Consider the following 11,232-nt stretch of genomic DNA (forward strand, 5'->3'; position numbering starts at 1 on the left):
CATCAGGCTGCCTGCCAGCACACTTAACCCACCCATTTCCCAGAAAAACCACTGCAGTTTTGGGGAAAGCCAAAAAACACTGCCACTACGGACAGACAGTCTTGTTCCCCTGACTGCACAGTGCACGTACACGGATGCTCCTCCCCATATGCTTAGATTACATCCTCCACATTATTAAATGTTTTTTCCCTTGGCTTCCTTTTTTTTTGTTTTGTTTTTCTTTTTCACCTCAGGGCACCTTGTTATATGTGCATCCTTATCTTTCTGTGCATTTAATCAAGCCAGAGGATGCTGGACTCTCACTGCAACAAGCAGAGACCTGAAGGCTCTGCAGAGCTGTGCTACTGCCAGGCAGTCTCTCTACAGCACTGTACCCTGGCTCCCAAGGGCACATTTTCCTCCTGATGTAAAATACGCTCTTCTTCACGTCCTTCTCTCGAATACTGCTCCCAGTCCTATTTTGGTCATATACATTTGTGCTATAAATGGTCTCCTAAAACCAGAGCTTATCGATACTGGCCCTGGGCTCATGGCTTCTTTTATTGCATCAAAGGTGCATCGACATTATTCTGTATAATTTACTTCTCTTCTTTTTGGCTTTATTCAGCAAATTGGTCAGAGGGACACGGTAATAGGCAAAAACTTAGAAATAGATCTCAGATAATAACGTTCTGTCCCTAAAACTGTCTTGCTTTTTGAGCTAGGGATTGAGCACTTCCCTACAGCTCCAACTTTAGAGAGTGCTTGGGTTTGATTTTCCCAGTGCCCATCAGATTCCTGAGGTATTGGATCTCTGAGCCAGCCAGGGTGTGTTTTGCAGAGGAGGTACAGAGGAAGAAGGCCAGCAGCTGGCCCCAATTTGACTGTTTTTTTAACTAATTTTGGATCATCTAGGTGAAGCATAGGGTAACTGTGGTGCTTCAAAGCAGAAGTTAACTCTCAAGAAAAACTGAATGCTATGAACAGACAACAAAGATGGTGGTGGTGTTTGCTCCAGACACAAACAGCTGAGCTGTTTCCTTTCTTCACCCGAAGTTTGGAAGACTGTTTGTGGGGAGAAGCAAGTCTTTTTGACACCCTTCATTGCCCTGCATTGCCCTGCCTTTGCCTGGTGCAAACACTTTGCCAAACTTGTTAAGGCTGTGTGCTGTTCCCACTAGCTATGCCTTCAGCTGCATCCTCCCCTTCTCCTCTCACCCCAAAAAATACCTTTGCTTCTACCTACAAGAAGAAAAAAATGGACGGTCTTTCTTTTTTTTTTTTTTAATCATGAAGTACAGCTTCAAGCTTCCTGGGATTTCGTTCAGGACACAGTCATAGTAAATCAATGCCAAAAATTCTCCTCTGACTGCTCCATCCTATAATCTTCACATCCCACTTTTCCGCTCAGCCTACAGTTTATCTTCAGTTGCAGGTAGTAACAACAAAGCTTTTCCTCACTGCCAGCCTCATTTCATCAGCCAGCATGTCTTGCCTGCTTTTTTCTTGTTGTTTTTTTCTTCCTTTTTTTTTTTTTTTTTTTTTTTTTTCTTCTGAGATTGTCCCCTACAAGCTTCTCTTTCTTATCTCTAAGCTGTGGTGAAAGTGTTTGGGGTTTAGCTTCGGACTGAAGTTCAGGAGGCTGTCAGCCATACAACACATCAAATGGAAAAGGTCCTGCTGAATCCTCTGTGACCTCCCACTGGACAAAGCATGAGACAAAATCCCCTGAGCTCCATTCACCTGCTTACATTTCTTCTTTGGGCCTGATTCATCACATCCTCTCTAACTCATCCATCCAGTGGTGACCATGGGACACTCAAACAGCTGGAGGAGGAAAGCCTGGAAGCAGTCCTCTACTCCATCAAAATTTTTGCAGCCTCCTCAGAAACATTTAACCAAGCCTTGCAGAGCTCTTTTTTTGCTGTAGTGCTGCATAATAGAGCTCCCTCTGGCCATCAGGTCATATTATCACAGATAATCAGAGCGTATCAGTTTCACACAAAGCTCAGCCAGACAAGCAGGACAAGACAGTCTCCAATGCACCATGAATATCTCACTCACATCACACATCATTTGGCTTTTAGCAAGACCACCCTGTCAAAGCATATAATAAATAGTACCCATCTGACAGGGCAGCAGTGAAAATCAGGTTATGGTAGTAAAATGTTTTATTGGTAAGGCCTGTTTATTCCTTTTATCCTTCTTCTGAATCTGAACATTTCAATATCCATGTTTCTCTGTTTATTTTAGGGTTTGTTTTTTCTGCTTGCCATCAGCCCTCAGAAAACACTTCATTCTGCTCAGTAGCACCAGACAATAAAAGCTTTTCAGACGGCAGGAGGGGAGGAAGCAGTGTGCCGCAGTACCGATGATCACAGGGTAAGGAAACATGGCCAAAAACTAACACAGCGTGCAAGAGGTTTCTTGACCAAAAGGAGGTTTTGTGGAGGGGCAGGATGGACCTGCCTCCAGCTGCCTCTCCATCGTTCAGTCTGCAGTGGGCAAAGAAGGATCACAGAGACTTGGTGGGATGTTACTCACAACTGGAGCCATGGTCATGGAAAAATACAGGTTGTTTGGGAAAGACGGTCAGGGAAGAAATGGGCGAGGAGTTTAGCCCTGTGTAGAGGAGCTCCTTGACTGCAGAGAGCTGCAATGAAAAGGTAGACATGTTCATGGGAGAGTCTCTGAATCAAGGTCAGCAGAGAAAGAAATGTGGGGATGGTGTGTTGGGATCCATCATAAACCACCTGGCCAAGAGTAGGAAGTGAATTAGACAACCCAAGGTCAAAGCTCTTCTTCCTGATCACAGACGGGGGGAAGTGGTGGTGAATGGGCCAACAGAGCAGTTTGGCCCACAGTAAATATGCAATAATTGGGTTTAGGATCTAAAGAATGGCTCGGAAAGTAAATGACAGAGTTAAGACCTTGAGCTTCAGCCTACAAACTTTACCTTTTTAAAAATACTTTCTAGGAAGAATCACCTGAGAAGCTGCCATGAAGGGTTAAGGTTGTCAAGACAGCTGGTTAATTGTTAGAGCAAAATTGCTGAGAGCTTAGGAGCAAACCGTCTGTTTGGGCAGGAAGACCGGGTACTGCAGCATAAGGCCCACTTGGATAAGCAAGGAATGTCTCAATGAATTAAAATGCAAAAGGAGAGCATACAGAAAGTGAAGACAAGGATAGACATCAAAGGAATAGTATAGAACCATTTCTTGGATCCTTGGGGATGAAATAACGAAGACCAAAGCAAACAAGGAACAGAGCAACAGAGACTGGAAACCTCAGCAAGAAATGTCCAGATGGGATTCATTTTAAAAAGTCAAGGCTAAAATATTATTAGCACATACTCAGCAAACAGAAGATATGTGAAATGTTTCTGGTAACAGCATAGGTCCTAGGGAGAGGAAGCACCAACTAAACAGAAGGTTTTAATACAAAAATATGCAGAAAATGTTCCTTGTTGCTTTGGGCACCTAACAAAGATGGGGAACAATCTGACTCTGGCAAGAGTTTACATCAGCTGTTTGCTTGTAGCACTTCTGGCAATTTCTGGAACTGGAGATCAGAGAAAAATGATGAGACCAGTCAGAGGACTAGAAGGTCAAATTTACAGCAAATATTACACAAGTGAAATCTATATCTGTGGGATAATAGATGACCAAAAGGGAACACAGTTATTCATCAATAGCTAAAGGGCACGGCTGCTAAGGAGGCAGGGAGACAAGCTGGCATGAGTAGGTGCAAGAAAAGATATTTCCAGCTTGGTATCAGGAAAGTTACCTGGTCAAGTTGCACTGGGTCGTGGAAGAGTTTCCAGTGGACAGAGACAGAAGAGCTCCTACCTCAGTCACTTTGGGATTTGAGCACAAGGTATTTGTTCAGATAATGAGGTTGTTTGCTCTCTTTCCTTTTTTACTTGTTCCAGTGTCCTCAGAAGGCAACAGTGTCACTGCTTTTGATTGCTCTGGGTTTCTGCCTGCTGTATGCTCTTCTACCTTCCCCCGAACCAAAACGTTTACCAGGGTTTGCTCCAAGAGACCAAGGTTTGGTTCCAAATCCTACACTTGTGTCTGGTAACATGTCTTTTTGGGTCTTGTTATACCAAAACTGACTTTCCTATCTCTGCCTTGAATGGCAGAGTACAGTGGGAGCTACAAGCATCTCCCGTGGACCTGCTCCCTGTCTCCAGGCACACATATTGGCAAAGCCACCCAGTTCCTTTGTAGTGAAGCCCCATTCAGCTAGATGTAAGGGACACAAACAAGTCTTGGGCTAATGAGGAAAGGAGTGGGACGAAGGATGCTGGGTGGCTGGGCAGGTGAATCCTGCCCCACTGAAGGCCATTTGGGAGGGAGGAGCCCCTCACTCGCCGGTGACAGCTGCCAAGTCATTAGAGAGAAGAGCACTTGGTAATAATGAGCACGCTTTGCTCTGTCAACACCAGGGCTTGTCCCCCTGCTGCCCTCCCCACCTTCGCCCCGCGGCTGGATTTCAGCCAGAGGAAGCCCTTCAGAGGATGGAAACGGATGCATCCTTCACAGTCATTAGCGGGGATCGTGCTAATGGGATGTCATGATAAATACTGACAGTTAGCTGAGGGCAGCAGTGCGCACCGTGAGGCTCCAAATGAGAGGGCAGCAGATGCTACAACACTTTCAAAGCCTTCCCATGGAGCGGGGGGAGGCAGCAGGGAGCAAAGGCAAGCTGGCGGGCAGGCGGGCTGGTGACGAGAGGAGAGAGCTCGCTGCTTCAAGGTCACCAGCCCGAGAGCAGCCCTGGGTGCTGGCAGCGCTGCAAGCAGAGAACAAGCAGCAGAAGGCCCTGGAACGGCTGCGTTTTGCTTATCGGAAAGGAGAGGTGTTGCTGCAACCTGGGGAGGGTCCCACATTGCGGTGGGTGTTAGCCAGGATGCGTGGGGAGGGAGAACAAGGGGATGCAGGGCAGGAGGGAGCACAGGCAGGACCCTATAAGTGCTGCCGAAGCAAGGGTATCTTCAGGGAAGGGATGAGGTGCTGGCATTTGGGGAGAGGATTACTTGGCTCACATTATCACATTGAGCTCACATGCAGGCAGAATGAAAAAAAGAAAAAAAAAAATCTTAGAGCTTTTGTACCTCAGGGAACTGACCAGTATAGCTGTAGTTAGATAATTATGCCATTAAATCTATGCTAATACTACTAAGGCTGGTCATGAATTTTTTAACAAACCAGCGTTTCATTGGAAAATACCAACCGATTTTATCAAAGACGAAACTTCTCTCAAGGACAAGCGTGTTTCAACTCAGAGAAGACAATAAGAGTCGGAACACGCATTTATAACAGTGCAGTGCTTTCAGGACATTTCACTCCAAGCAGGATTTCTGGGTGAATATTCATCTGTGAATCAGGTGGCCAAGGGACCTCAAATTGTGGATCCTCCAACCAAAATGGACACTCTAATCACCAGGCTGTTAGGGGATTCTTCCTGATGTCTCTAATTTATTCTCCCTGAAAAAAAATAATCTCAAAAGAATCTGATTTTCATTCTGGTGCAGATAAGAAAACATTTTTTTTTGCATCCCAAAGTTTGGTGGGACCGGAAAAATTAGTTCATTTTCTGCTCTTAGTATAATTCACCCTCGGGGAAATGCTGTTCTAGAATAAAAGCATCCTCTTCACTTTGGAGTAATTACTCTTATTCCAGAATAGACTATGCACGTGAAGGAGTGAAAACAACGTAGCTGGAGCAATAACAGCTGTTTGTTGCCGTACCAGTCAACTTCCCAGTATATTCAAGTGTTAAGGGCTACAAAGGGGAACATGTACTCTTTCTCTTATTATTAGCTCTCCTTAGGTCGATGTCATTTACAGAGGTCCTCTTGACAAGATTAGTCCTGCCTGACAACATTATATCTGCAAAGACAGGACAGGTGAAGGATGAACCATGTCTCGTTTGAGGAGTTAACACCAGCTTTCCTTGCTGAGCAGCACTGGTGTGTGTTATAGGTGTGCACACTCATCCCTGGGCAGACACACGTGTGTGCACATGCGTGGAGCCTTGGTGCATTCACACTTACCTCATGTCCCTGGTCTGATCCTGAGAAAGTGCAGGAATAGCAAGGAAGCCTTTCATAAGGGATGAGACTGAAATAAGGAGGGGATATGAGGTGCGTGTGGTGCAGGCACATCAGGTTACACCCACCCGTCATTTTTCTCCCGATTTTTCTCACTGGAAGCAGCTCTGAAGGCATCACAATAATGACTATTGGCAGGATTTGTGTGGGTGAGGTGCTGAGAGCCAAACGAGCCCGAGGACTGAATTGCCGTTTGAGTCGCCCACACAGAGTGGCCTCTCCGGAGCTGGGATGAGGTCATCAGATGGAGGAGGATGGAGAGGAAGGGAATTCCATATCCGTGCTCATGAGCTCATCCCAGTGCTTTGCTCAGGGGGTCTGTCCTCCCGTTTCAGGTCGGGTAGGGTTGCTTCTTAATCTTAGAGGCAGTTCATCAGCATGAGGACAACGCATGGAGATCATCGCATGGGGGTCTGAAAGTTTTCCGAGCCCCTTCATGGCATTGCCACAGCACATCATTTAGGCACCCCTGTGCTCGATGCTCTGTTTCAGGCTGGAAAGAGAGTTTCACATTGCAAAAATGACCTACCTGGCCCTGTATTATAAGCACTCAAAACTGACAGCTTAAAGGTTAAGATGCCTTTAACAAAAAGCCCAGTGCAGTGACCCTTCTATTTGCTAGTGTAACACAATACAGCAATCACCAAGACTCCTTCAGACTTCTGCAGAACCTTTAATTTTCAGGCTGCTGTCCTGTTCAAGCCCTGGGTTTGCCCATGGCATGCACTTCTTCACTGCTGACTGACACAGGAATAGCATGTCTTGGCACCCAGCTCTTTTTTTTCATTATTATGTTATATTTTTCAATGCCACTCAGAACAGCTGTAATCAGCTTGGCCTGAACTGTGCTCAGGAGATCTCCAGAAGTGGAGTATTAAATGCATTGAAGCAGAAATGTCCAAGCTACCTCCTAAGCACAACTCCATTGCACTGGTGGAGGCTACACATGTTGAGGGAGAGGTCATGGCCTCAGAAAAACCATGCTGCAAATTTCATTGCAGACAAGCAAATGGCATTCATATACAAATTCTGCTTATTCATTAATGGATTCAGACCTCCCATGAGAAAAGGTTCTGTCCAAACTCCACTATCCAGCACGGGAAGGCTGGCACCAGTAGATGACATCCTTGAGGGGACCAACATCATCACCAAGACTTGGTGAATGAAAATCTGAATACATACCAGAGAAGAACAGTGTGTAGCTTTCTGTTGGCCCATAACCTGCAGTGGGAGGCTGATTCTGGGTGATCAGAAGCTTCTGCTGTGTTTTTGAGATTCCTTCACAGGCTCATGTTGGAGGATGCATGCGGCTGACTAGGACAGTCCCCAGGGATTTAGGGCCATCTCTCATTTAAAGACCAAAAATCAGAACTGAAACCATTACCCAGATCAGGACACCACCTAATCAAGAGATTTCCAATCCAACCTCCAGGTGCAGGTCTCTCATAAAGGCCTGTCCAGCTGTGGCTCCAGCAGACTGCAGGCATGCTCACCTCACACCCCAGCCTCAACCCGAGAGCAGGGTCCAAGCCAAGATGAGTCCTGCTCCACCACTGGTTGTCATACGGGTATCTCACCCCGGTGTGTGCCTCCTTCCTTGCCTGGGTGCTTGGACTCTGCCCCCATGTGTCCAGTGCCAGGAAGGGAGCCTGCCTCCGGGGCATGTCCGACGATGGCGATTGTGTGCCTGCAGGACAAGCCAATACTGTGCGAGGCAGGTCCCAGCCTTTGCAAGCAGTGCTATTTGACCCTGACGCGGACCATTCATTCCCGTCGCACAAAAGAAAGTCTTGTTTAATTTGATGTCGATGAAAGACGTGGAGCGGAGAGGAGCTCGGAAACAGAAGCCACTTTCTCATGTAGCCGAGGAGCTGGGTGACAACTGGCCTCTGTTCTCCACCCCCGGCCTCCCTCCGCCTCCCCACGGGGACAGACAAAGGACGTGTCATGATCCGCCGCTGGAAAAAGGAGGGCTTGACATCGCTGTCAGCACGGCAGTTGGGGAAAGCAGGGCCCTCCACGTCCTTCTGGACTTGAGATGAACATTTGAGTTAATCAAATGATGGCACACACGGATCTGCCCCGCTCCCATGCATGTCGAGGGGCAGGGCCTGCCCTGGCTCCCCCTCCGCGGAGAGATGGGTTCCCTATGGCAGCGCCTTCAAAAGCTGCAACACCCGTGCTTTCAACAGATAGCTCGCTTCAGAAGTATTTTATTTTTTTTTATAAAAGCAGTTACTTACCTTTATGGAAGAGCCTTATCGAATTTAACAGAGATGAGACTGGCAGAATGGCATAAAAACTATTCTTAAAGCTGACATTTTAATAGAGAGTGGCTTTCTTTTTTTTTTTTTTTTCCAGAGCTACCCTATAGAAATCAACCGTCAGCATATAACTCTCTGCTCGGTATTAGAGGATGGCATATAAATCGATTGAAAGCTAAATACATATTTTCCTTCTGCAAAACTTTTCCAGAGGGGTGGGGTGCTGGAGCATCATCCCCCAGCGGCACATGGAGCTCCCACCCAACACTGAAGAGTTTGGGGAGAACAGAGGGGCTGCCTTCAGGTGTTGACCATGTATCTTCAACTTTCTCACCTGCTCCAAGGGCTAGGGAATTCAATCTGTTGTCACCTGAGCTTGCATTTTTTTTTAAAATCCTCCATCAGCATTATGTTCATCCTCACCTCCCTGCTCTCCCTCTGCCACGTGGGAATATTCCTTGCTGCTGGGGTGAGGCCAAAGCTTGAGAGTGCCTCCTCCGCTGCGTTTCTTTGCTTTGGGTTTTGGAGCAGTTTGGATTTCTAGGACCTGTCGAGGGAAAGGCAGTCACTCAGGCTAATTTTTCAGGGATAGACCTCATCCCTAGAGTGCAAGGCATACACAAATACAGACAAAGGTGCATGAAGTCTCAGGCACGCACACAGCGACCCTTGCAAAGATTCACCCTGCACATCAATTCCCAGGGGTTTTTGGCAAACCCGGAGCCCCTCCACAGTCACGGCACCTCACGACGGTACAGAAGGAGGCGGAGAGCCCTGGCAGAGCAGAGCCAAAGCCTTGCTGGCAGCCGGGAGCCATCCTCGGTGCAGCTCCTTGCTGCACCTTCGGAGCCGTGCCACCGACGGAGCCGCCTCCCGACTGGAGAATAACAGATGCGTTCAGCACACATCAATCTGTCTCTGTCTGGGTCCTTACACGGCCCCCATCATCATCCTATTCAAGAGCCTGCAAAGTATTTAAAAATAGCAATAACACTAACAATCTCCCTTTCTTTCCTCCCCGGCTTGTAGCAGAAATAGCTTGATTAGTGTACAGCTCTGGTGCTTCAAGGGGGAGAGGAATGAAACTGCAGAGCTTGCAGAGCAGCTTTTCAGCTTTCTTCAAGGCAGCAATTGCTGGCTGCTTTGCTGGAGCACGGGCTCTTCAAAGGATGGCAGGCTTCAGATCAAGGACTGCTTGTTCTTGTCACACACCTTCGGAGGCTGATTTCCAGCAGGGGGAGAGGCACTGCAGCGGCCTTGGGCCCGGGGAGGCACGTGCTGACCCCTCCTCACCTCCTGCCCTCGCTTCTTCACCAAACCCAAAAGGCTGGGAAGAAAAGGGGTTTTGTGTGCATGGGATTTCTGTCCTGGAGAAGGAGGGAGGGACGGCTGGGTGAAGGCAGCTCTGTGACAGCAGGATCAGGCTGCAGGCTGACCAGGGGCTTGGTAGGTGAGACCATTGAGGTCCCAGCGCATCCCTCAGATGTGCATCTTCCACTTGTCTTCCCTCAGCTCGAGGGGAAGCAACCCCCTCAGCTCAAGGGGAAGGTGTCAGCTTAGTGCCTGCCTGGTTTTGAGGCTCACCACACCAGCCACTAACCCTGTGCTTGCTTCTCCCCTGCTCTGAGTGTGGTGAAGGGGCAAGCTCCCAATGGGCAGGTGCCCTTCGTCGCACACCCGCCTGCTCAAGGTGCCTGCTGTCCTACAGCCAAAACCACTGGTACTAGGACCTTCAAGGATCTTGGTCAAGCATTGAAACAAGCTGCCCGGGGAAGCGGTGGAGTCCCCATCCCTGGAGGTACTCAAAAGACATGTGGACTTGGCACTGAGGGACACAGCCATGGTGGCAGTGGAAGTAGGATGTCCCCGCTGCCATGCAGCTGGGGATGTTGCCATGGGCAGTGCTTTCAGGATGAGGGAGATTATGGCACACTGGATACCCCACTACCCCCTCCAGTAAATCTCCTCTGGCTTCTCCACCGAGAAAAATGTTCTGCACATCTCCACAAGGCTCCCAGAGCTGCCAGCACTCTTGGATCTAATCTCTTCCTCCTGCCTTTGTACTCAGGGATGTCTCCCAGGGGTCACCATCCTTCTTGGCTGGCCACGAGGGGTTTGTGCCTCGTGTCCCCATGGTGAGGGTGGCCTGGGACAGCCGGGTGGGCAGGAGGGCGGCTGTGTGTGCCCTGCTCTGGCTGAGGGATACGTGAGGGGGCACAGTGCTGGTGGGCACAGCCATGGGTCTGTGGTGTCCCTTTGGGCAAGGGAGAGGCCAGGTTGGGTTCACCTCGTAAATGGTCTTTGGGGTGCAATGCCTCGCCCCATGCCTCCCTTTCCAGGGTATTTTCAGCAGCACCTACTCCAGGAGCGCAGCCGAGGAAGGACTCGGAGCCCCCTTGCCCTTCTCCAAACGAACCTCCCTGGTGAGGAGCTCAAAACCCCAAAACCTCTCTCTCTGCTCAGCACACCCCACAGCGGGAACCTAGGAACCGGGGGCCAACCCCGACCACCCTTCCCCACCCCACCCCGGCTGTCTCCACCCGCTGCCCCTCCCCGTGCCATCCCCATCCCCATCCCCATCCCCATCTCCATCCCCATCCCCATCCCCATCCCCATCCCATCCCCATCCCCATCCCATCCCCATCCCCATCCCCATCCCCATCCCCATCCCCTACAACCGGGGTGGGGGGGGCGACCCCATAAGGGACACCAAAACCCTCAGCACCCTCCCCGAGACCGCAGGGCGACCGAGGGAGTCCCGTAGCCCCCCGACCCGCTGCAGGGCTCCCCCTTTTCCCCCCTCCTTCCCTCTCTCCCCTCTTAGGGCGGCGCTGCGGGATGCTGCCCACCCCCTCCCGCCCCGTCGGCGTG

Source organism: Aythya ferina (genome assembly GCF_964211825.1).
Source record: "Aythya ferina genome assembly, chromosome: 1".
Lineage (NCBI taxonomy): Eukaryota > Metazoa > Chordata > Aves > Anseriformes > Anatidae > Aythya > Aythya ferina.